The sequence below is a fragment of the Schistocerca nitens genome, unplaced genomic scaffold (genome assembly GCF_023898315.1).
Source record: "Schistocerca nitens isolate TAMUIC-IGC-003100 unplaced genomic scaffold, iqSchNite1.1 HiC_scaffold_468, whole genome shotgun sequence".
Lineage (NCBI taxonomy): Eukaryota > Metazoa > Arthropoda > Insecta > Orthoptera > Acrididae > Schistocerca > Schistocerca nitens.
The window spans coordinates 8,662,535-8,690,173 of record NW_026046001.1 but is presented as its reverse complement, the minus strand read 5'-3'; the positions used below and the strand labels follow the sequence as shown (position 1 = coordinate 8,690,173).

The 27,639-nt window shown below is 39.3% G+C and overlaps 1 long non-coding RNA gene across 1 annotated transcript; it reads right to left on the bottom strand.

Moving 5' to 3' along the window:
- Positions 1-1,072: 1,072 nt before the first annotated feature.
- LOC126232390 (uncharacterized) lies at positions 1,073-26,613 on the bottom strand. Its single transcript, XR_007544695.1, has 3 exons — positions 26,456-26,613; positions 26,223-26,347; positions 1,073-1,164 (listed from the first exon to the last, which is right to left on the bottom strand). It is a non-coding gene; the product is annotated as an uncharacterized LOC126232390 (long non-coding RNA).
- Positions 26,614-27,639: the final 1,026 nt, after the last annotated feature.

Genomic DNA, 27,639 nt, shown 5'->3' with positions numbered 1-27,639 from the left:
TCTCATCGAACGCTCTCTATTACGTACGGTATTAGTGAAAGAACGTGTCTGGAGTGATTTTAACTTCGCAGACCGGCATAGCGGTGGAAGAGAGAATGTTTTCGAAGATGCGGAATTGGAGACACTGCCGAGTGAACACTCGTGTCAAACTCTGGTAGAATTGGCACGATTAGAGGGAGTGACACAGCGAGCCATTTCAAAACGTCTCAAGGCTGTGGGCACGATTCAGAAAGAAGGAACTTGGGGTCCCGTGTGAGCTGAAAGCGAGAAAGACTGAGTGGCGTTTGTGAACAGTTGCAGAGGCAAAAAACGAAAGGAATTTCTGCATCGCATTGGGACCAGGGACAAACCGAATATTCACAACTCCAAGATCGTGCTCTGCATTTGGTGGGACCAGCTCGGTGTCGTGTACTATGAGGTGTTAAAACCAAGTTGAACAATCACAGGTGCTCGTTATCGAACACATTATGTTCGAGCAGAGCATTCAAAGACAAACGGCCACAATACAGTGGGAGGTACGATAAAGTGATTTTTCAGTATGACAACACTTAACCCCACATCGCTAAAGGGTCAAAACGTACTTGGAAAGGTTAAAAATGGGAAGTCCTACCCCACCCACTATTCTCCCGACATTACTCCCTCTGACTATCACCTGTTTAGATCAATGGCGCACGGCCTGGCTGACCGACACTTCAGATCTCACGAACAAGTCTGAAATTGGATCATTTCGTGGATCACTTCAAAAGATGAACCATTATTTCGACGCGGGATTCGTACACTGCCCGAAAGATGGGAGAAAGTAGTGGCCAGCGATGGAAAATACTTTGAATGATACGTGTGTAACCAATTTGTTTCATTAAAGCCTCAAATGTTGGGGAAAAAAACGGCAGAAGCAAAGTTGTACACCTTTTATTACTCACATATGTTTCACATAAACTACGAAAAATGCATCAGGGTACCAATTGAGTTTGAGGTGTATACAGCTACCTGGAATTTGGCCTCGAGGAAATCTACAGATCACAATGGACAAATGAATGAAATAAAGAACGAAAAGAAAAGGGATCCATTCTTACCGTGTCGACCGGCAAGGAAGCGTCCAGCGATTCTTCCATTGTGGCAACAAATAGGTGTCAACTTCTCCGATTTGGTTTGTGCTGCAGGGAACTGTTCATAAACAGATATTTGAATCATTAACACCTTAACAGCAAATTTAACATTTTAACACAGATTAATTTCACATTAATTATCATTCACACACAGATTCACACTAATTTACATAGTTGTCTTAACTATGAATTGTCAGTAAACATGTAATTATCACATTTGTTTTGTTTTCTGTTTTTACTGAGCACAAACAACTGGACATGCTCCTAAGATATAAAATATTGTCAAGCCAAGTACAGGCACAGCATTTTCTACATATCTACATTCACTGTGTCACACTAACGGCAGTTCTGCAACACTGAATACATTCTAGTAATATGCATTTAAATCCACACACAGTCCAATTGCCTACATATGATGACAATGAGGCAGCTACACAAGGGATAAACAAAAGTCAATAATTTACAGTGCCACACTACATTCAACTATTCCCTGCTCAGCAGTCTGGACCAAAGCAGGCATCGCCAAAATCTGAAATGATAAATGTTCAATAATCTCTAGAAAGATCACTGGATCTGTTAATTTTGACAATGTGAGGCTGATGTGCTTTTCCATCAACACTTGGTATGAAAACTGCCATTAGTTCAAGGTTTTTTTGAGATTCAGTGGCAAGTTAAACTACTGCAGGCCTAGGGTAACAAAACTAAACGAGGTCCCCAGTCGGACTTTTGTCCACTCTGTACAAAATGAGTCGGATGCTTCAGAAAAGAGTGAAGTATTGATAATGTATGTAGTCTATGCTCTAATGAAGGTCAGTTTTCACTGCCCATCACGTCACCTTATGTCATGTCGTGTCTAAACATTCCACAATGCATTTCAAATGGTGGCATCCACATTGGCCATCAAATCACCGTCGAGGTTTCTCAGGAAGAAAGTTTTGATGCCCGACATCACGCATTTACCACACGATCCCGAAACGCACTTCCTTACGATATACAGTGACATATGGATCTCCTAGCTTTGTTTTGTCACACTTTTTGTGTTATTGCTATTGGTTATTTTTGTTATTTGCTATAATTTGTGCCATTTTGTTATTTATTTTGTTAAAATGTTTAATTCTATAATGAATGACAAAAGATTAATTGAAGCAGTGAGGCAGCTTACGAATTGTAGAACACGAGTGTACTTCATTACTTGCTCTAAACTGCGTTTCTAAAGTGGACTTCTATACATACCGCTACGTTATTTAATATTTTACAATGAAATGGATGGCAGTATGTCTGCAACTTGTAGTGGAAGAGATACTGCAGTTAAAACCAGATTACCGGTATTAAGTGGAACATATCTGGAAGTGGTCAGGCATTTATAATGTTCGATAAAGAAATGGACTGCAACCTTCAGGCATCGCATCTACAAACCACTGTGAGGTCCACGGCAGAGTGTACGTCCTACTGTACCACTACTAGGGTTTCTTCCCATTTCATTCACGTACAGAGTACAAGATTTTTTGAATGCCTCTGTACCTACAGTAATTATTTTAATCTTATCCTCACGATCCCTATCTGAGCGATACATAGGGGGTTGTCGTACATTCTAGGGTCATCATTTAAAGCGAGTTCTCGAAACTTTTTTCATAGACTTTCTCGGCATATTTCACATCGGTCTTCCAGAGTCTCCCAGTTCGGTTCCTTCAGTCTCTGCGACACTACCACGAATCAGACAAACCTGAAACCATTTGTGCTGGCCTGTACACATTCAACATACCCTGCTAGTCCTATTCGGTATGGGTCCCACACTCCTGAGCAATATTCTAGAACCAGTCGTACGAGTGGTTTGTAAGCTGTCTCGCCTGTAGACCGACTGCACTTCCCCAGTAATCTACCAATGAACTAAAGTCTACCACCTGCTTTGCCTACAACTGATCCTACGATCTTTCCATTTCATATCCCTACAAAGTGTTATACCTCGGTATTTGTACGAGTAGGCCGATTCCAGCAGTGAGACTGATATTATAGTCATAGGGTACTACATTTTTTTGTTATGTGAACTGCAAAATTTTCCATTTCTGAGCATTTAAAGCAAGTTGACAATTTTTGCACCACTTTGAAATCTTCTCAGGATCTGACTGAATAAATAAATATGCAGCTTCTCTTAGATAGTACTTAATTGTAGATAACTGCATCAGCTGCAGAAAGTCTGATTTTACTATTAACATTGTCTGTACGGTTATTAATACACAACATGAACAGCAGTGGTCCCAACACATTTCCCTGGGGCACACCTGAAGTTACATCTACATCAGACGACTTACAAGTTCGCGGCACCCTCAACGTTAAAGCTGGAATTCAGTACGGTGTTAACCCACTCTCAGCCTTGACGACACTTTCCACTGTCACAGGTATAAATTCAATCAGGTGCTGGCAAGTTTCTCGGGGAATGACAGCCCGTTCTTCAGAGTGCTGCACTGAGGAAAAGTACCCATGTCGATCGGTGAGGGCTGGCACAAATTTAGCATTGCAAACCATCCCGAGGGTGCCCTACAGGATTCAGGTCGGGATTGTGAAGGCCAGCCCATTACAGGGATGTTACTGTCGTGTAACCACTCAGCCACAGGCCGTGCCTTACGAACAGGTGCTCGATCGTGCTGAAAGATGCAACCGCCATCCCCGAATTGCTCTTCGACAGTGGGAAGTAAGAAGGTGCTTAAGGGGAGACAGAAGGCAAGTGGGCTTCAAAAATTTGGTTTTTAGATTTTAGCGTATTTGAAATGCCTGGTCTTCCCTGCGTGAAACAGTTTTTATTTTATATAAACACGACAATTTTTTGTGAGATGTGACAGTTTTCCTGACGCTCTGTGCAATCCGGCACTGAAATGCCACACCTTTCTTTTTGCGCCATGCAGAGATAATGCACAGCATTTAATTAAATGAAATTAAATTAAACCCATATTTATTTTGTAAAGATGCGTTGTTGAAGAAATGTCTTCACGGGAAAAACCAAATTTTAAATGAATGTGTGAATTCTGTCATTTGGAACCGGTTACTGAAAACTGTATTTGTTCAGCTTACAACCCTCAAAATTGGTGTTTATGATGCTATTTTATGCTTCAATGATGGTATAATTAGAAACTGAATGTTTTGGAATTATTGGTCATAAAATCTAGTGGAAATACTACAAAATCCATGGTGCAAATAGATATGGCTAATTTAAAATGCACAAAAGAAGCCAGACAGAAAAGAAGAGGGACCAAGAGAAGAAAAGAAGACCAGCATGATACAGATGCTGCTCAGTTTCGTGCAAGAAAATATTTATTAGTGGTAAGTAATTCTCATCAATAACTATACTAGAATTGTAATATTAAATTTACTTTCAGGTACCATTATTTGATAAACTAATGGGGTTAGAAACATGAAATTTGGTCAATTTGCACTGCAGATGGTAATAAGTTACTACAAGTAAATTGAGAACCACCAAATAAACAGAAACTGTTTTATAATAATGTACAAAAAAGTGAAATTTTACTAGTAAAAGAATTTTTTTTCTTCGAAACTATACTAGGTATTATGTTCATTTTACTTGTAAATTGAGATATATAATCACACACACACACACACACACACACACACACACACACACAGAGAGAGAGAGAGTAAAAATTTCATTGTTTTATCACTTATCGTTCTTTTGAAAAGTGTACCTATTCAATGGGTAAAATAGCATTGGCAGAATAGGGATAAAAACTGCCTTCCATCTCCCACACCCTGCCATTGGATTGCCTTCCATGATTCGTCACTTCACGAAACGTTCTTCCACTTTTTGGGGGTCTGGATATTTTTGATCACATAGAGAGAGAGAGAGAGAGAGAGAGAGAGAGAGAGAGAGAGAGAGAGAGAGAGTTTACTTCTATTGGTCAGTTTGCAGAAAGCTTACTTGTTTGACAGTCTTTTTGCTGTGCCTATCTGCGAATCGGCATCTCTTCAATATGGTGAGTAGCAACTATTCTTTTCATAATATACGTTATGTATAAAGGCATCAAAACAAGAAAACTGCATTAAATATGGCAAAGTGCATTTAATTATGGTACAAATGTAAATATTAGGCTATGTCACATGTCAGTGTTACCGCAATCTTTATTTTGCATTTGTCAAGTTCCACAACTGACAACAAAATTATCACTTTTTAAACTAATGTAGAACAACTGCTACAGTTAAACATATCCCACTAACCAACTTTTTGGAGGATGTGGGTTCCACTATCATACTCTAGCTCAAATGTGTTATGCTGGCCCTTTTCTTCGTTTCTCACCCCCCCCCCCCTCCCTGTGTAAACTAACACCTATAAGCTGATCTAATATTCCCATTTAATTATTCAGAATCCATGAGTTGGACACCAGAACTCACATGTTTCTTTTTTTTTCCTTTTAGTCTACAAATTAAGCAGAGAGACCACTTTCATCTGAACAGAAAACTCTGCTTGGGTGATTTGCTAATTCAAAAATGTTTCCTTTGAAACACTCTTCCTATTTCTGTAAACCAGATACAAATTTGTTGCTCAGTGACATTTTGACAGTCTTCTCTCACTCAGAACAAGCTGTCTTCAAGAAAGATGAGTAACATTTTCTGCCTGGTCTTACATTAGTAAATGGGTTTTGTAATTTCAATTTATTTATTATTTATATTTTTCCATTATTTGTGCTCCTGGACTCCACGGCCATTCCTTTATAGGATACTCCAATTTATAAAAATGATTATCTGATTGTCTTCTGTGCACTCCCATAACGTTTATCCAATGGCAATGAATCTTTGGCTAGTACTTGTGTGCATGCTTGCAAAGGCTCTTGTGGGGGTACCAACCCCATTGTGAGGGTCAAAAGAGGACAACATTGCCTGTATCAGCAATACCTGGAGCCATTTCGAGCACATTCTGTATGTACATGATTTGTTATTTGTATAATTATTTCAACAAAAATAGTAAGGAGTAAAAGGAAATAGCTTCCTCTAGGCAGGGAGACTGGGTGAGAATGCACACAAAAAATATTCGATAACGACTTTTTGAGTCATCAGTCTTATGACTAGTTTGATGCGGCCCGCCACAAATTCCTCTCCTGTGCCAATGTTTTCCTCTCAGAGTACCACTTGCAATCTACACCCTCAGTTATTTGCTGAATGTATTGCAATATCTGTCCTCCTCTACAGTTTTTCCCCTCTACAGCTCCCTCTATTACCATGGAAGTTATTCCCTGACACCTTAACACATGTCTTATAATCTTGTCCCTCCTCCTTATCAGTGTTTTCCACATATTCCTTTCCAATTCTCTGCAGAACCTCCTCAGTCCTTACTTTATCAGTCCACCTAATTTTCACCATTCATCCACAGCACCACATCTCAAATACTTCAATTCTCTTCTTCCCTGGCTTTCCCACAGTCCATGTTGCACTCCCATACAATGCTGTGTTCCAAACTTACAGTCTCAGAAATTTCTTCCTCAAATTAAGGGCTATGTCTCATACTTGCAGACTTCTCTTGGCCAGGAATGCTCTTTTGCCAGTGCTAATCTGCTTTTGTGACCTCCTTGCTCCATCTGTCACGGGTTATTTTACTCCCTACGTAGCTAAATTCATTAACGTCATCTACTACGTGCTCATCAAACCTGACAAATTTCTTCTTCTCATTTCTGCTACTTCTCATTATCCGTCTGATTTATTCTCAGTCCATATTCTGCACTTGTTAGATTGTTCATTCCACTCAGCAGATCTTGTGAATCTGCTTCACTTTCACTGAGAACAGCGATGTCACCAGTGAACCTTACTGATGTCCTTTCACCTTTAATTTTAATTTCACTCTTCAATCTTTCTTTTATACGAACAGTAGGGGCAGCAGACTTTATCCCTGCCTCACACCCTTTTTAATTGGAGCACTCTGTTCTCTCTCTTCCACTCGTTCCCTCTCAGCTCTTCTTCATGTTGTATATTACCTGCCTCTCCCTATAGCTTACCCCTATTTTCCTCAGCATTTTGAACTTCTTGCACCATTTGACATTGTCTAAAGCTTTTTCCAGGTCAAAAATCCTATGAATGTATCCATTTTTTTTTTTTTTAAAGTCTAGCTTCCAATATCAACCACAACAGCACAACTGCCTCTCTGGTGTCTTTCCCTTTCCTAAAGCCAAACTTACCATCTGACAACTTTGATTTGGTTTTCCATTCTTTTCTATAGAATTACTGTAAGCAACTTTAACGCGTGAGCTGTTAAGCTGATTCAGTGATAGTTCTTGCACTCATCTGCTCTTGCCATCTTCAGAATTGTGTGGATTATGCTCCTCCGAAAGTCAGATGGTATATCACTACTCTCTTAACTCGACGCACAGACATCGAGTCATTTTGTTGCCACTTCTCCCAAAGATATTAGAAATTCTGATGGAATGTTATCTATCCCTTCTTCCTTGTTCAGTCTTAAGTCTAAGTTCAAATCCATGTTGTTGTGGTCCTCAGTCCTGAGACTGGTTTGATGCAGATCTCCGTGCTACTCTATCCTGTGAAAGCTTCATCTCCCAGTATCTACTGCAACCTACATCCTTCTGAATCTGCTTGGTGTATTCATCTCTTGGTCTCCCTCTACGATTTTTACCCTCCACGCTGCCCTCCAGTACTAAATTGGTGATCCTCGATGCCTCAGAGTATGTCCTACCAACCGATCCCTTCTTCTTGTCAAGCTGTGCCACAAATTCCTCTTCTCCCAAATTCTATTCAATACCTCCTCATTAGTTACGTGATCTACCCACCTAATCTTCAGCATTCTTCTGTAGCAGCACATTTCGAAAGCTTCTATTCTCTTCTCGTCCAAACTATTTATCATCCACGTTTCACTTCCATACATGGCTACACTCCATACAAATAATTTCAGAAACGACTTACTGACACTTAAATTTATACTCTGTTAAATTTCTCTTCTTCAGAAACACTTTCCTTCCCATTGCCAGTCTACATTTTATATCCTCTCTACTTCGACCATCATCAGTTATTTTGCTCCCCAAATAGCAAAACTCCTTTACCAATGTAAGTGTCTCATTTTCCTAATCTACTTCCTTCAGCATCACGCGACTTGATTAGACTACATTCCATTATCCTCGTTTTGCTTTTGTTGATGTTCATCTTATATCCTCCTTTCAAGACACTGCCCATTCCGTTCAACTGCTCTTCCAAGTCCTTTGCTGTGTCTGACAGAATTACAATGTCATCAGTGTACCTCAAAGTTTTTATTTCTTCTCCCTGGATTTTAATACCTACTCCGAATTTTTCTTTTGTTTCCTTCACTGCTTGCTCAATATACAGATTGAATAATATCGGGGAGAGGCTACAACCCTGTCCCACTCCCTTCCCAACCACTGCTTCCCTTTCATGCCCCTCAACTCTTAACTGCCATTTGGTTTCTATACAAATTGTAAATAGCCTTTCGCTCCCTATATTTTACCCCTGCCACCTTCCGAATTTGAAAGAGTATTCCAGTCAACATTGTCAAAACCTTTCTCTAAGTCTACAAATGCTAGAAACGTAGGTTTGCCTTTCCTTAATCTAGCTTCTAAGGTAAGTCATAGGGTCAGTATTGCCTCACGTGTTCCAATATTTCTACGGAATTCGAACTGATCTTCCCCTAGGTCGGCTTCTACTAGTTTTTCCATTCGTCTGTAAAGAATTCGTATTAGTATTTTGCAGCTGTGACTCATTAAACTGATAGTTCGGTAATTTTCACATCTGTCAACACCTGCTTTCTTTGGGATTGCATCCATATCAAATACATAACTTTCATAGTCATGGGACTTGGTGTCAGTCAAGATGTTTCACTCCTAGAGTTGGCTTCATGGGAGTGGGAGGAGGCAGGGATCCAAAGACAGCGATGCATCAGCATATGGCAATGGCAATACGCAATGAAAACCTTTTCACTCTATCTGTCTATGAAAACCTTGATTCCAGTAACCAGCAATCCCTAATCAAAGAGAAATTTGAAACTACACGGATTTCTCTAACTGCTCAATAACTAAGCTTCTGCTATGTAGTTAAACATGTATCAACTTTATCTGTATCACTTTATACTAGCAATGTAGGAAAAGATATATTGCTACTTACTATAATGTTATCACACTAAATTGTAGACAGGCACAATTAAGACACTTACACATGTGCTTTTGGCCATAACATTAGTGGAAAAAAAGAAACTGACACGCATCATTTCAACTTTAAGATATTAGCAACTTGCTCTAAATGTTGAGAAACTTGAAATTTTGCACTTCAGAAAATGAAAAAATGTGACTAATACCAATGAGTCATTGTTGGAATTGGCTAACTCATACAAATAACTGGGTGTACCACTCTGTAGGGACATGAAATGGAAGAACACATAGGTCCAGTTGTGGGTAAAGCAGGTGGTAGACTTCAGCTTATTGGTTGAATACTGGGGAAATGCAATCAGTCAACAAAAAGAGATTGCTTACAGAACACTCTTGCAGCCCATGCTAGAATAGTACTGAAGTGTGTGGGACCCATACCAGATAGGACTAATAGGGGATGAAATTTCCTGGCAGATTAAAACTGTATGCTGGACCAACACTAACTCAGGACCTTTGCCTTTCACAGGCAAGTGCTCTACAAAAATTTTCCATTCTGGAAACATCCCACAAGCTGTGGCAAAGCCCTGCCTCCAAAATATCCTTTCTTCCAGGAGTGCTAGTTCTGCAAGACTCACAGGAGAGCTTTTGTGAAGTTTGGAAGGCAGGAGACGAGGTACTGGCAGAATTAAGGTTGTGAGGACAGTTCGTGAGTCATGCTTGGGTAGCTCAGTTGGTAGAGGACTTTGCAACGAAAGGCAAAGGTGCCAAGTTCGAGTCTCGGTCCGGCACACAGTTTTAATCTGCCAGGAAGTTTCGTATCAGCACACACTCTGCTGCTGAGTGAAAATTTCATTCTGGCTAACAGGGGATACTGAACATATACGGGAAAGGACAGCACAAATGGTCACAGGTTTATTTAATCTGCGAGAGTGTGTCAGAGATACTGAAGGAACTGAAATGGCAGACTCTTGAAGAAAAACTATCCCAAGAAAGCCTCTTAAATAAGTTTCAAGAACCGGCATTACAGCTGCATCTACCTGGGTACTCTGCAAATCACATTTAAGTGCCTGGCAGAGGGCTCATCGAACCACCTTCACAACTCTCTACGATTCCAATCTCTTATAGCATGGAGAAAGAACAAATAGCTATATCTTTCCGTACGAGCTCTGTTTTCCCTTATTTTATCGTGGTGATCTTTTCTCCCTATGTAAGTCGGTGTCAACAGAATATTTTCACGTTCGGAGGAGAAAGTTGGTAACTGGAATTTCGTGGGAAGATTCCGTCACAACGAAAAATGCCTTTCTTTTAATGATGTCTAGCCCAAATCCTGTATCATTTCTGTGACACACTCTCCCATATTTCGCGATAATACAAAATGTGGTGCCCTTGTTTGAACTTTTTTGATGCACTCCGTCAGTCCTATCTGGTAAGAATCCCACGGCGCGCAGCAGTATTCTAAGAGGATGGAGAAGTGTCGTGTAGGCAGTCTCCTTAGTAGATCTGTAGGCGTCCTGCCAATAAAACGCAGTCTCTGGTTAGCCTTCCCCACAAAATTTTCTGTACGTTCCTTCCAAATTAAGTTGTTCGCAGTTGTCATTCCTAGGTATTTAGTTGAATTAATGGCCTTTAGATTACACTGATTTATCGTGTAACCAAAGCTTAAATTCCTTGTGGATAACCTCACATTTTTCGTTATTTACTGTTAACTGCCAATTTTCGCACCATTCACATCTCTATTCTAAATCTTTTTCCAATTTGTTTTGATCTTCTGAGGATTTAATTAGTCAATAAATGACAGCGCCATCTGCAAACAACCAAAGACGGCTGCTCAGATTGCCTCCCAAACCGTTTATGTAGGTAAGGATTAAACGATTAATCTAAGGATGTACTACAACCTGCAACATATTGCTCACACAGGGATCTCGAGGATAAGATTAGAACACCACCGCACACACAGAGGCATTTGAACAATCATTCTTCCCACACTCGATATGGGAACGGAACAGGAAGAAAACCTAATAACTAATACAATGGTACGTACCCTCTGCCATGCACCTGATGACGGTTTGCACTGTTGAGTATAGATGCAGAGGCATTCTCACAAACAAGGATACGTCATGCACACATGACTGCCAACTCCAGTAGCTGAGCACTATGCAGCTATCACAGGGGGAAGGTAGCAGCGTGTCGTCATCTGGACTCGGGGCTGAGACACCCTAGCTTTATTTCTTCACATCAACTCCTCCTCTCCCATATGCTTCACCTGGTCCTCCTCAATGCAGCACGCCACCATCTTTGACATTGACCACCTCCTCTGATGGCTCCTTCTGCACTGCACATTAGACCCACCAACCACCAACAGCACCCGCATTTCGACAGCTCTATTCTCTTTCGCGCCAAAAAATCCCTCCCGTACAGCCCGTCTACCCGGGGACGGCATATATGCCGTGACACGAATTGCCTTTGCCCAGTACGCTGAGGTCTCACCGATACCTTCGCAGATGGGCACTATCTCGCAGACCTAGACTGCAAACACATCTCCCGTGTTCCCTCACACCCCTAATCCTCCCACCACCCCCGAGAACCAGCCACAAAGGGGTGTCCCCCTCGTCACCCAATAACACCCCAGACTGGAACAACCGGACCGCATCCTTTGCCGGGACTTTCATTACCTACAGTCGTGCCCCGAAACGAGTGACATCTGACCCGAGATCCTTCCTAGCCTTCGTATAGTGGTGAACTGTCGCCCACCCGAACATCCTATTCCGTCCCTATGCCAATCCCAATCCCAACCCCAACCCCTTGCCAGAAGTATCATATTCACAATGTTGATAACGGCTGTGATGTGGGATCTGAGTGGGGTACTAACAAGTGGGGGGAGGGGGGTGCCCCAGGTATCAGTGTAGGGGCCGCTCCTGTTCCTTATTTATATAAATGATACGCCCTCTAGTATTATGGGTAACTCTAAAATATTTCTGTTTGCTGATGACACTAGCTTGGCGGTAAAGGATGTGTGCAACATTGACTCTGTTTCAAGTAGTGCAGTTCATGACATAAGTTCATGGCTTGTAGAAAATAAACTAATGCTAAATCACAGTAAGACTCAGTTTTTGCAGTTTCTAACACACAATTCAAAACAAAACCTGACATTTTAATCTCACAGAAGGGGCATATGATTAGTGAAACTGAACAGTTCAAATTCCTAGGTGTTCAGATCGATAGTAAGCTGTCGTGGAAAGCCCACGTTCAGGATCTTGTTCAAAGACTTAATACTGCCATTTTCACTATTCGAACGGTATCAAAAGTGAGTGATACTTCGACACGTAAATTAGTCTACTTTGCTTATTTTCATTCACTTATGTCATATGGTATTATGTTTTGGGGTAACTCTTCCCATTCCATGAGGATATTTTTGGCTCAGAAACGGGCGGTTCGGGCAATAAGCGGTGCGAGTTCACTAACCTCTTGTCGACCTCTGTTCACGAGTCTGAGTATTTTGACATTGGCCTCTCAATAGGTATACTCCTTGTTGTCGTTTCTTGTTACCAATATTAGTTTATTTCCAAGAATAAGCAGCTTTCACTCACTTACTACTCGGCAGAAATCAAACCTGCATTTGGATCGGACTTCCTTCACTCTTGTGCAAAGAGGTGTGCAGTATACTGCTGCATCAATTTTCAATAAGCTGCCACTCGAATTCAAAAATCTTAGCAGTAATCCACACACTTTTAAATCTAAACTGAAGGGTATCCTAATGGGTCCCTCCTATTCTGTCGAGGAGTTCCTCGAAAAATTAAGCTGATTCCTATTGTATTGCTGATAGCGTTTACTTAAACTTATGGATTGACTTTTTTCGGTTTCAGAAACATTTTATTTTTATCTGTTATTACTTTTATGTTGTAATTTCATGTACTGATATGTTCCATGACCTTGGAGGTTTGCTCCTCAATTTGGTCCTACAGAACTTGACGTGTAAATAAATAAATATCCACCTGCAAGACCCAGGTGCGAGAGCTGCCCAATCGACCGACCCTGCACTTCCTATTCCTGTCCTGCCACACATTTATCCTGCCCAATCAGGGACCGGGCCACCTGTGAAAGGAGCTGTGCCATTTACCAGCTCCGCTGCAACCACTGTGCAGTGTTTTATATTGCTACGACTAGCGACAAGCTGCCCACCGGGACGAACGGCCACCGCCAAACTGTGGCCGAGAGCAGAGTAGACCACCCTGTGGCACACCGTGCAGCTGAACGTAGCACACTTTATTGCATTGGCTGCTTCACTACCCCGAGCCATCTGGCCCCGCCCCTCCATCACGAGCTTTTCTGAACTGCTTATTTATCCATTTCTTCAGCCCTAAACAATCACGATTGTATCGATGTTGTCAACATAAGTATATTCAATAGCTAGGCAAATTTATAATTATCACAACCTGAATTCAGGAACATTGTAACAAAGATACATCATTAAACCACTTAATAACACAGTTGATAATCTTTACAAATAACTATATATTTACATCATTCCAAGTAATCCTTGAAAGTATAAAAATGCTTTTCCAAGAAATATTTTTTTAGCAAATCCCTATTTTGCTCATGTCTTTGAACCCTTGTAGACAACTGCCTTGCAACGGCGGATGCACCCCTGCCAGATCACCGAAGTTTAGCGCTGTCGGGCACGGCCGGCACTCGGACGGGTGACCATCCGGGCCGCCATGCGCTGTTGCCATTTTTTGGGGTCCACTCAGCCTCGTGATGCCGATCGAGGAGCTACTCGACCGAATAGTAGCGGCTCCGGTCAAAAAAAAGTATCGTAACGGCCGGGAGAGCGTTGTGCTGACCACACGCCCCTCCTATCTGCATCCTCAGCTGATGATGACCACGGCGGTCAGACGGTCCCGGTGGGCCACTTGTGGCCTACAGACTGAGTGCTTTGATCCCTTGTGGAAGTTTATTGTACAATTTAATTCCATTATATAACATACTATTTTGAGTTTTTGATTTGTTTTTCCTGTAGAGGTGTAACTGTTGTCTGTGTCTGGTTTCATGTGCACGTATGGAACTGTTTATTGGGAACTGGTCAAGGTGTTTACGTATATTACTGATTTCAAAATGTATTCACACAGAATTTTCAATATACCCAAAGATTTGAATAACTCTGTGGAAATGCCGTGTGGCTAGGGCCTCCCATCGGGTAGACCGTTCGCCTGGTGCAAGTCTTTCGATTTGACGCCACTTCGGCGACCTGCACGTCAATGGGGATGAAATGACGACGAAAGACACACGACACCCAGTCATCACGAGGCAGAGAAAATCCCCGGCCCCACCGGGAATCGAACCCGGGACCCCGTGTGCAGGAAGCGAGAACACTACCGCAAGACTACGAGCTGCGGACTGAATAACTCTGGGCAATGGGATCTACTGCTACTTTTCATCATGATTCGTACAGCCCTTTCTTTCAACTTAAATATTGTTTGTCTTTCTGCTCTGTTGATTCCCAGAAGATTATGCCATAACTAATTACAGAGTTGACATATGCAAAATATGCAGTTATAGTACACAAATTACTACAAACCGAGTTTCTTATCCTAAGGGCATAGCACGCTAAAGCTATTCACTTTTGAAGTTCCGCAGTGTGCTGGGTCCAATTTAGTCAAGAGTCGACATGCGTGCCTAAAAATTTTGTTGACGGTACACATTCTAAGTGCTCCTCATTAACTTTTAGCTCGGTACTGTGCGGTTTTCTGTTTAGGTGGAAACTAATACTGTTGTTGTTTTCACATTTAGGGTTAATTTATTAGCCTACATCCACTGGAATAGATGGTTAAGTGTTTCCTCAGCTTTTCCACTGAGTATACTTGGCAACTCAGCTTCGATTAAGATGTGATTGTCATCAGCAAACAGTACTGATTCATCACATTTGACACTTTGTAGAGAATCACTGATGTTTATTAGAAAGAGGATTGGGCCCAGAACACTTCCTCGGGGGACTCATATTATTGTATTTTGGGTTTGAAAGGTATGAAAAGGTATGATTGGAGTGAGTGACCTCCACCTGTTGGACCCTGTTTCGCAGGTATGAATGAAACCACAAGTTGGTTACTCCTCTTACTCCCAGTGCATTAGGTTTGTTTAGGAAAATTGTGTGGTCTACTGTGTCAAATGCTTTGAACAAATCAAGGAAGATCCCTGTTTTGTGGCCTCCTTTGTCTAGTGCTTTGACGACAACATTTGAGAAATGAGCTACAGCTGAATTTGTGCTTTCGCCAGCCCGGAAACCAAATTGCCCTTTACTCAGAAGATTTAACCCCATGATCCTGTTTTTCATTATGGTCTCTATGAGGTTTGAAAAGGATGACAGTAACAAGATTGGTCTATAATTTTCAATGATTTCTGGGTCACCTCTCTGATATATTGAGCAGACAGGAGTTAACTTCACAACACATTCTCTGCTCCCGGCCTCAACCTACAGCAACATACTGTCCCCACCCCTTCTGTTCCATCATCTCCTCCCCATTCTTGTTTGCCGCCCACTGCCAATGAACCCACCTAGCTTTCCCGTAAGGTGTGCTCGCTTTTAAGAATGACCTTTGCGTATCTCCGTTTATCTCTTCCGATGGAGGCCACGGCCGAAAGCTCGGGTGTGAGTTTCTTAAGGGGAGTCTGAACACCCTATCCCGACAGTGTTAAATTTAGCGACTTGGCTTCCCTGTATTTCAGGAGCCACTGTAGCCATTGGCATGAAACTTTTACAGGACATTAAAATTTGTGCTCTGACTCTACTGAACTACAACAATTGCATTTCAGCCAGTGCTTTCAGAAATACAATTTTTTAATTACGCAGTTAAAAATTTGTGTACAGTTTTTGTATGTTATCCCAAATAATTTTAATTATACGTAACATTATGTCCTTTTAGTTCAGTAGATTCAGGATACGTATGTTACTACTCCCTGAAAATTTGGATCCTCTACTAGACATGCTTTCTGAGATTTATGGAAAAATGCAACAGAAAATGTAAAGTTTCAGGAACGGTCTCTGAAGTTTCGAAAGACTAACTCAACATAGGCTTAACTTTTTATTTTTAGTCACTCCGAAGCACCCTGCACCGTACTGAATATCATCCTTTTGATCTTTTCCCAAGTTTTTTTCTTCTTTTCTTCTTTCTGGACTCATTAGTGGCCAACTGTGCTGCATCTCTGCTTTATCAATGTGAACCTTGTCCATCCATTCAAGTTCTCTCATGCAGTTTGCTCCAGGATTAATTCCCATATGCTGTAGCACTTTCACCCCACAAATGCTGCCATCATTAAAAGCAACAACAGCGTCACTGACCCCCACTTTCTTCATTTCAACAAAAACATTTTTTGGTTAGCGAGTCCATATAAGATTATTGAACGACTCGGGATTTTGAGTCTGACCAGTAATTCAGGATTTACCAGGTCTCTGTAAAAAGGTTTTACGATATCCATGACTGCTGCTGGGATGGAATATTTATGGCTGTATGAATTGTGTGTACTGGGCATTGTGGTAATTGCACCACGAATGGGGTCCAGGAGGGCAAAAGTGGCGTACTGCCGGCTTCATTTTCAACAAATCCTCAGTATAAATTGTAATGGTCATCCCATAATACTGCTGTAGTTCATCAATCATTTTGTCTGTCAGTCTGCCTGTTATGGTTTTACCAGTTTTACCATCTGAAAATTTCTTGTCTCGCAAACTTTGTTTCAACTTCCTCAACTGGGTGCCCATCCTCTTCTGGACATGACCTTTATAACAGCAATCCATAGCCTTCCATATAAAAAAATTACCAATTTTGTTACATCTTGAAGTAATACACGTAATAATTTTAACTAGTGTACATTATATTTAGAAAATAAAATACTTCCGACGTGAGTTTATAAGTGATACATAAATCATTTTATTCAGAAAATTGCACATTTTATAAAGAGATAAAAATCTGAAAATGTGGGAACAATTTTTTTTTTCCATTATACCTCCCCTTAAATGTGCCTGTCTGCAACTTAGTGTGTTATCTTTATGGTAAGTAGCAGAAGTAGCAATCTATCTCTTCCGAGACAGTTTATATTCCTAACTGGAATTTCCATTGTTTGATTTCACTTAATATTTTTTTAAGAACTTCTTCACATCATCTGTAAAATTTAATGAAACAGAATTACGAGGTTCTTGTTGCCTACCTCTGATTTATCTCTAGCACCTGAAGGACCATCTATCGAGATTGGTAATTTTATTGCTTGCTGCCTGGAAAAATTGTGGCAGTAACAATACCCCTATCGAACCTTCACCGAGGGTTTTGGAGAGAGAAGAAATGACAGTTGTGTAGTGGAACCAGGCTCATTGTCAAAATACCAATCCCAAATGTCATCAAAGCAACAATTCTGAATGGCAAGTCAAAAAGGAAGTGTGCCATTTGATTTCAAAAGACTGGAGCTCCCTATTCATCTTGCATTCGTAATGACCATCGAATCCCAAGTCAGTCGTTTTATTTTATTTATTTATTTATTTAACCTGGCAAGATTAGGGCCATCAGGCCCTCTCTTTAGGTACGTGTAGGCTTTTCGAACAGTCAATTATATGTCGCACGCTCAAAAGTGTCTGCCAAAAAAATTGTTATCGCAAAAGACAGAAAGACAAAAATGCTCTGTGTTCAAAAGTATACCAATAAACTTCAAATTTAATTACTCCACAAAGAATCCTTGTCTTTCATTATTTTGCACATGCAAATGTGATCACTTCACATGAATGTACATACTTCAAAAGAAAAAGAGCCATCGCAATGCATGCTGGGCACAGCTCATGTTGAATAAAATCTGCTGCCAGCCACAATCAAAGGTGGGTTATTTACATCACAGCCATTTTCAGTCTTACGCCTATCTTTAAGTAATCATACCTTAAATGTTATAAATTCTGTTTTCAAATTTAGTATGCATTTTGAATGTGTGAGTTCATGTCTCGTCTGCAGGTAACAACATTTTTAGTGGCATTAATGTGTGGAAATCCGAATATGGCGGTGCAAGTGAATACTTTGGTGAGAAATGCTCAATTGTGATACGGATATTCCATCTAACAGTGAACAATTAACTCTAATCGAACGTCACAACATGAAACTGAATGTACAGTCATTTGAAGATCAGCACACGTACAAAACTGGTCCTGATTTAAATAAACCACCTCAAACAGTGACTGATGACAGATTTTGTGTGTTCCCTTTACTTATTTGCTGAAACTGCCCAAAGAACATTTATTTTCTTACCAGGTAGCGCACTATTGCTGTTTGCAGAAGCCACTTGACACCAATTTCTCCTGATCCCCAGTCAGTACAACATAAGGACTGGTGCCTCGTGATTTGGTACTTTTGCCACTTTGTAATGCACGGTCACACTCGGGGGTTAACCGAAGCTTCCGATTCCACCTGTCAGCTTTGACCCGTGACATAAAGCGGAGTTTAGTTTGTGAGAGTGGCGTGTTTGCATGTGTGTCATTTTGATATGATTGGTGATGCTCTCTGGTGGCATGTTTATGTGTTGGTTCAGTTTGTGTGTGTGTGTGTGGGGGGGGGGGTGTTCATAAGCAGCGCATTGTTGTGGTCGATGGTTCTCTCTGGTGGTGTGTTTACGGTTAGCGTGTTATGTGGCATATGGGGTTCATTTGCATGGTAGCATTGCATGTGTGTGGTATCGGTAGTAACTGTGCTTTCAGTGGAATATTTTTCACTGAGTTAACGAATTTGGTTTTGTTATGTCGACGTTATTGTAGTTTTGTTCTGTTCGTCATGTGTGAATTTTGGTAAAACGCTTTGTTTGTGTCTTTGGTAGGTGTGGATATGACTGACAAGGTGAACAGTTTTCGGTTGTCGTCGATGATGGGGGACACTGAGTTGTCTGACAGTGAGTTGTCTCTAATAAAACTTCTTCAGCTATTCGGCCTGTTGGCTGAAGTTGTGAAGTGTTCAGTGTCTCGTGAAGAAACCAGGCTTACTAAAGTTCTGTTGTCTCGGATAAGGGACAGCTATATGTGGAGATGTCTTAAGGATAACAGGACAAGAGAATTGGTGAATTCTAATTTTGATTTTCTAGTTTTTTAGGATTAAGTGTGGTGGTGGTGAAAGTTTTGAGACTTATGTGGTATCAGTAGTTGCTGTTGACCTATATAGGTCAAGGGAAGTGTTCGATTCCAGTGTTTTTAGTTGATTTTGGGAAGGTTGTGGTGGTTTTATTTTATTGTTTTGGTTTAGCGGCGTGTGTTTATTTTTAGTTTGCCCCCGCCCAAAAACCCCCAAGTTCCCTCGCTTGTCCTGTTAGTTTCATTATATTTTTGGAGGAATATGTATTTGACGGTTTTTTGATCTATTTTTGTGTTTGTTGTCATGTTTATGTTATGACGTCATGGTCGCGATATGGGAGTTGTCGTGAATGGTCATTTCTGCCATATTGGTGACGTCATTGGTGAAAGCAGATGGGTGGAATCTGCCATTTCCGTTATCCAACCCTTGGCACACAAAGTTGTTTGGCTGTGGCAGCCATTAAGTTGCCTGCCTGGACAGGTTCTATAGCTTTTGCCCTTTATTTGGGCCCGTAATTTCAACAGGTTCTCATTCCTGGAAGAAGGTGCTCCAGTTACTGACCACATCAGACATTGGAACCCAAATTCGCAAGCATAAAATTCCGATAGGAATTCTTAATGTAATTCATTTTGGTCACATATGTTTTGAACTCAAACCATAAATAAGATCCTGGAGCCAGTCACTGTTAGGTGGTATGAAAGACTGGACCATGACAATTATTACCATGTCTTCTATACCTTACCTTAAAATTAACAGATGGAAATGATGATATTTTTAAAGAGTTGCTTTACTTCCAAAAATATCAGGGGTCAGTCCAGTATAGCACTACTGTGTACCAAATTTAGCTTATAATGTTACACAGTGTCAATTCAAGGGCAGCCTTAGCTTAACATTCGGGGAATACTGAAGTATGGAATACACCTTGTCAGCTTCGACCAATGACATAGGTCAGCCACAGATGATAGGTGACAAACATTTGAAAGCATGAATGAATGTTCAGAAAAAGTAATGTAGCACGGAACAGATCATACATGCACATCATGTGGACCCACAAATGTGAAAGAATCTTGTGTAAAGAAACAAAATTAGAAAGCATGAAATTAACAGGACTGACATGAGAATTAGAGGGTTCCGGGTGGGCACAACCTAAAAGCAGAACCACAAACATTACCACAAAAGAAAATACAAACCAAATTATCAGGAACCATACTATGCCACATGAAAATTTTGACATTATGGAATACTTCTAGATAAGCTCAAGTACTGTGGGTATGAATGGGACAGCACTCAAATGGTTTAAATCATACCTAACTGGAAGAGTGCAGAAAGTTGAAGTAAGCAGTTCACATAATATGCAAAAAAATTGGTGATTTCTCAAATTGGGGAACAATCAAGAATGAGGTGCCACAAGGTTCGGTCTTGGGTCCTCTTCTGTTCTTAATATACATTAATGACTTGCCATTCTATATTCCCAAAGACGCAAAGTTGGTACTTTTTGCCGATGATGCAAGCATAGCTATCACACCCAACAGATAAGAATTAACTGGTGAAATTGTAAACAATGTTTCTCAGAAAATCATTAAGTGGTTCTCTGCAAATGGGCTCTCCTTAAACTTTGAGAAAACACAATACATACAGTTCCACACAGTAAATGGAATGACACCATTAATAGATATAGACTTCGATCAGAAATTGATACCTAAGGTAGAATTTTCAAAATTTGTAAGTGTACGCATTGATGAGGGGTTGAACTGGAAAAAAAAAACACTGAGGATCTGCTGAAACGTTTGAATTCAACTACTTATGCTATTAGAGTCATTCAAAATTTTGGCGATATACATCTCAGTAAATTAGCTTACCACACCTATTTTCATTCTCTGCTTTCGTATGGCGTCATATTCTGGGGTAACTCATCATTGAGTAAAAGAGTATTCATTGCACAAAAGCGTGTAATCAGAATAATTGCTAGAGCTCATCCAAGATCATCCTGCAGACACTTATTTAAAGAGCTACAGATCTTCACTGTGGCCTCACAATATATATATTCACTTATGAAATTTGTTATTAACAATCCGAACGAATTCAAAAGTAATAGCAGTGTACATGGCTACAACACTAGGAAAAAGCATGATCTTCACTACTCAAGGTTAAATCTAACTTTGGCTCAGAAGGGGGTAAATTATGCTGCTACAAAAGTCTTTGCATCGTAAGTCTGACAGATAGCCATATAGCATGTAAAAGGAAATAAGAATTTCTTAATGGCAACTCCTACTCAGTAGATGAATTTTGGATATAGTAAGTGGGTAATTTCCCCAACAGCCACAAAAAATAAATAAATAAAAAGATTAAATGTCATGTAATATTTTGTGTAATGTAATATCTTGTATAGACACCTTTTATTAACCTGATACGTTCCACATCATTACGAAGTGTAGTATTCATGATCTATGGAACAAGTACCAATCTAATCTAATCTAAACACTGATATCTTGTTGTTCAACTGAGGAAGAAAATACCAGTGTTAGCCATGAAGGAAAAAGCAAGCAAGCAATCAAACACTGGTATTACCAACAGCCAAAAGAAGAACATACCAAACACTGGTATCGTGTACTTCAGTTCATCTACGAATTAAGTATTGCGAAGAAAACTGTAACTCTTCCATTGGTATCCTGTAGGTCAGCTGACATTACCTATTGTGGAGGAAACCACAAACACAGTATCTCATTTCAGGTCACATGTCTATTAACTGATGGGCAGAAAATGACACCTCTAACACTGGTATCCTATACAGATCAACTGAAAAATATGATATTAGTGTTACCCCCAGCAAAAAGAATGACAAACCTGACGTAAGTGTCCTATTCATTACGAGACTGTGGTAAAATAAATGTGTACACAAATTCCTTTAAACAACAAACAAAACACACACACACACACACACTTTCTTCCTTTCTTTTAAGGGTACATTCATTCATTCATTCATTCATTCATTCAACTTGACACTTCAGTTTCCCAAGCTATCCAATTTACTACTGAATTGAACTGAATTTTATCTGATCCTGTAAGATTGCATTGTGTACAGTAAATGTACGTGTAATATAGGACATGTCAAAGTAGTAACATTCATTATCGCTTTTCTACCCCTTTCGCTTTTTTTTACATAATTGATAATGAATAACGAACTCTTTTGCAATGAGAGAGTCTACGTTTCTTCGGAAAGTTGTCAAGTACACTACGTTGCACGTTTTCAGGCAGACTTCACAGTAGTCTGATACCAGAGTACTGGGGTCCTTTTTCTAGCATTGCCAGTTGGTGGGGTATGCTCCCTACTTCAATCTTCCTTCTTGTATTGTGGGTGTGCCCACTAGCATTTGTAATCCAATCCTCACTACCTTTTGTCATGTGCATTATTGTTTTGTATATATACAATGATGAAGTTAAGATACCTAACTTCTTGAAGCAGTTAGGTCTTTCTTCTTAAAATGGTCCTAATTACTTTTTTTTTTTGTAATGTGAACACTCGTTTTGTCTCTTGTTTGAGTTCCCACAATCACAACTGGAATAGGAAGAAGGCCTGATACCTTGTAAGGTAGGAGGTACCCTCTGCCATGCACCTGTGTACACTAGTGACAGAAAGAGCTCCACCTTACTGGCGAGTGTCAATGCTGAGACGATACACCGTTTCAAAGAATGTCTTCTAGCAACGACAAAAAGCCATGGTATTTAAATATTTCCAAATGAATAGAAACCTGAGAGGTTTTCACAACACTTGTCACTTTTCTCTAGCAACAGAAAGTGACTGGAAACAGGAAAATGTGTGTGAACTTTGCATAACTAAGAAACATTCTTGTTAATTTCTCCATCTAATTTTAAGTCAAACGGATGTATGACAAATACAAACTCTTTGAAGTTGTTATGTACCAAGATGATACTGCCCGTCCTGATAGAATACGCAAGTCCAACTACTGCTATCACATATTTCATCGGAGTGTTGGTAATAATGTACTGGGTCATTCCATGTTAAGGAGACTGTGACAAAAAAATTAAAATGACAATATTACAAATATAACCTTAAAAATGCCAAGTTAAAAGTACATTTGTTCATTGCAAAATAATCATGAATATGAAAAAAATAAATTTCTACCTTCACTAAGTGTTTAAAGTGCACTACTCTATGGCACCACAGGGAGGTATGCTTTATGCTATTTCCAGATGAGTGTTAGTTGTGTTATCTATGGCTGATTGTTCTATTGTTGCAAAGAATATTGAAGTCAACATTGTTATAGCTCATAATTCATTTTGTTGAAGTAAGCTAATTGCATTTCTTTATTTTGTTAGTTTTATAACATATATGCAGCTTGTAACACCTATAACAAAAAAGATACAAAAGTTTAATTTGTAATCTAGTAAATTTGTTCTGTACAATACCTTTCTGTAAAAGTGAGGTTATGCACATGTTTTACAATATACCATTACATGGGATTTTGAAATCCTATTTAACACTTAGAGCTGTTACGGGTGTTACCAATTTTCGTTTCGGGTGTTACTTAACACATGCGTAACACCCGTAACTTGAATTTGAAGGTTTAATGCCACCTTCATCTTTAGTAGGCCTAGGCCCTACATTTAAATTATAACCGAAGGGTATTATTATGAATGAAAAAAGTTTAACTATGTTTATTACATATGAAAACAGTTTTAAGCATGAAAACTAAAATTTTTATTCCTCTGCATACATTTTTTAAGCACTACACATACATTATAAAAGTTAATTAGAGCATTAACCTGACTCAACTGATGTTCTCCTAAAAAGTTAATTAAGCCCAAAATTCTTTACATATAGTTTATGTTTTCCATTCTAACTTTTCCAAGAACAACAATATTTATAACCTCAGTTTTAAATTTTATATAGGCCCAGTAAACTGCTTATTGAGGCAAATTCTAGTCATTCATAAGAGCCTATGTTTAACAATGTACTGTGCTGGGCAGTTCAAAAATAAATATACTTTGTCCAATCTATGTTATTTTGAGAGAGACTTTGGATTGACAGTCGAGTGGATTTTTTTTGCCAGTTCACATGGTAAAGGAGCCATGGATGGCATTGGAGGTGCCCTGAAGAGGAGCATGTGGACATGCTGTTAGATCTAGGAAAATTATTATTAACAACACAATTGAGTTTTATGACTACACTCTGAAGAATTTTTCTAAATTTAAGGTACTATGGGTTGATAAGATAGGAGCATAACATTCCTATTTTGGATGAAAGGTGGAAAAATTTACAAGTGATTCTTCAAATCCAGGGCTGACATCACTTTTGGCCTTATAACACAACTGATTTGCTGGTTTCAAAAACAGCAGAGTCATTAATGACAAGGGTGTCAGTATTTATTTCTGACGACGCCAAAGTCAAAACATTACATGCAAAAAGATGCATAAACTTCTATGAAGTGTGCAGTTCTGAAGATTCTGATCAGGAGACTGCTTCACTATCTGAATCACAAGACAATATTGGAAGTGCTTGTGAGTTAAGCCCAACTAATAAAATTGAAAAGTCTGATTTAAAATTTGGGTTATTTGTCTTGGTTGACATTGCAAGTGATAAAAAGAAGCCAACCCTATCCAAAAGTCAATACTGTTACTTGGGAATCTGCCAGAGTGAGGTTGATTAAGAGGAGGATGTGAAAATAATGTTTCTGAAGTCAGTAGGAAAAAGTAAAACACTTTTTAAACTAGATGAAACTGATGGTTGTTTTGTGAAATTCAGTCAAGTACTATCTCAGGTAACACCAGAAATCAAACAACAAGGCAACCGTTCGTACTTTGAGTTCAATTTTGAGTTGGATGTTGCTGAAAGAGATTATCAAATGAAGTTTTTAAACCTATCAATAATAAGAAAACATTTGTCATAAATTTATTAGGCCTACAAAATTAGGTAAATGTAAGTAATGATATCTTGGCCTAGTTGTACTATAAAATTGTAACAAAATTTTTTGTGTGATAAATGGCTTTATCCTTCAAATATGTTTTCTTAAATACATACTTTTATTCCAAATAAACTACAGTACTTCTTTTATTTTGATGCAATTGTAAGAGTTAGATTTATTCCTCAAGAATCAAATCTGATGCATCTATGTAACACCCGTAACATTTAATGTAACACCCGTAACAGAAAAAAATTTATATATACCGAGTTATGATGTCCAAAAAAAAAATAAAAATTTATATTTCAAAATAAAATTTGGGGCAATACCTCTTAACAGTTGTTTTACAAGAATAAAAGCTTCATCAAGTTTGCAGAAATTAGAGAATTCCCTAACTCATAACAGGGGCCAGGTCTGCTTTTGGTAACACCCGTAACACTACTTTTTTGATTAATAACCAGGAGAATAATAAAACAATTCCAGTATCAACATTTGTCACATGAAATATAATGTAAGCCTTAAATGTTTTCAGTATTAAATTCAATAAATATTATTCCTTACATTATTTTTCCTGATTTTAAGGTGTGTACATGTAACACCCGTAACTATGGAATTGCCCTACTGCAAAAATGTGACTTGATAACTAAATTTGTAAGCCAACGATTATCTTCCTGTGTTGTCACGCAAATATTAAACTAGCAATATAAAATATGCAGTGAACTACTTGATAAGCTTAAGGAATTTGCTGATTTGCTCACAGTACTGGTATATAGGCACTAGTCACTTTCTAATTTACTCGACTAAGTTTTGATGTCGTATGTGTGAACAGCATTCAAATATTGTCAGCTTACTGTTAATACTGTATACAGACAGTTTCTAAGTTTCTCATGCTTTTGTTCCATATATCTCGTCCATTCTGCATCCCTGATGGAACTCATTTTCGATGGGACCTAGGGAACACGTTGAAAACAAAAAAAAAAAAATAATGAATGAAAAGGGACGCGTTCTCACCTTATAAACAGGAGCGAAATCAACCAGTGGGTCTTCCTTCCCGGCAACACGAGGAAGCGACAAATGGGCTAATAATTAACGTTCACCAATGTTCACTTCCTGGAATAGAGTCGTGTTCACAGGAACTGTTGATATAAGAAGAGGCACTAGAATCTTCATTACCACATACACCAAGTAAACTGAACATTTTAACACAAATTAGTGTGTTATGACAAATCATTCACGATTCTTACCAATTCATCTAACTGCCGTAACTATAAATTGCCAGTAGACATTTAAGTATCACAATTTTGTTTTGAATTTTATCGAGCACATCCGACCACACACGCTTGCAAGACGTAATTTATCGTCAAGCCGGTCACAAGCGTCGCACTTCTGCAGTTCTGCTCTAGTTAAGCAGGGAAATAGGGAATACAACCCGTCGTGACCAATAACGTCAATCGTCACGCATTAGTCAGAGATAGTAATGTCTTCACTTCGAGGCATAGATAATACAGTTCAATGTCCCGGATAAGCGCTATCATTGTACATTAAAATAATTATTCGTAATGATATTGAGGTAATTTGGAGTATTAGTTTGTTATTGTAGAAAAATTTTTAGTGTCTTATTTTCGTTTATAGGAATGGATTTTTTTTATTTGTGGGTATGGAACTTTCGTTACTGTCTGTCTAGGCGAGCTTCGGTTATTCCTCGATATTTCCGTGTGGTAAGTTCACTTTTCCATTTGCTTCTTTCACTGTATTTCACTATTTTGACATATTTCACTGTTTTATTCCACCAATATGTCTATTTTCGTATTGTAAAGTACGTAATAGAAATTTCTCAGCTGTCGATCTTCTTTCGTTTCCCAGCACTAGTATCAGTACGACATTTTCGAATGTGTACTTGCTATATTACAGGCGAAACCCCCGGCACAATTAAAATTTCTATCACGTCCTTCACTTCGCATTTACACTGACGACACAACGAAAATTTGTATCCCATCCTTCACTTCGCCTTTAACTGACACTATATATGTCAATTGGCGAGCAAGATACAAATGTTGGGTATAGCTATATAGCTCAAGTAACGAATGGGATACCATTAGCGTCCAAGGCAACAAGGTAACTGTACCCCATAGTGAAGTACGGGATACAAATTGTACATGTGTCGTCTTCTTGTCTCCGTGTAGTACAATTGAGGTACAGTTGCGAATGTAGCGTACGTCTATTTCCACCGTTTCGTCACCAGTGTACATATATAGAGGTCAACGGAAGTCTGGTATACATATATTACATACGTAGGTCCTTCTGTCATCAGTCGTACTGATATGTACATAAGAAAAGACTGTTAGTAATAGCGGAGACTAAATAAACAACACATCTACAATTTGTATCCTGTATTCCACTTAGGGTTTACTGAAGCGGAGGATACATC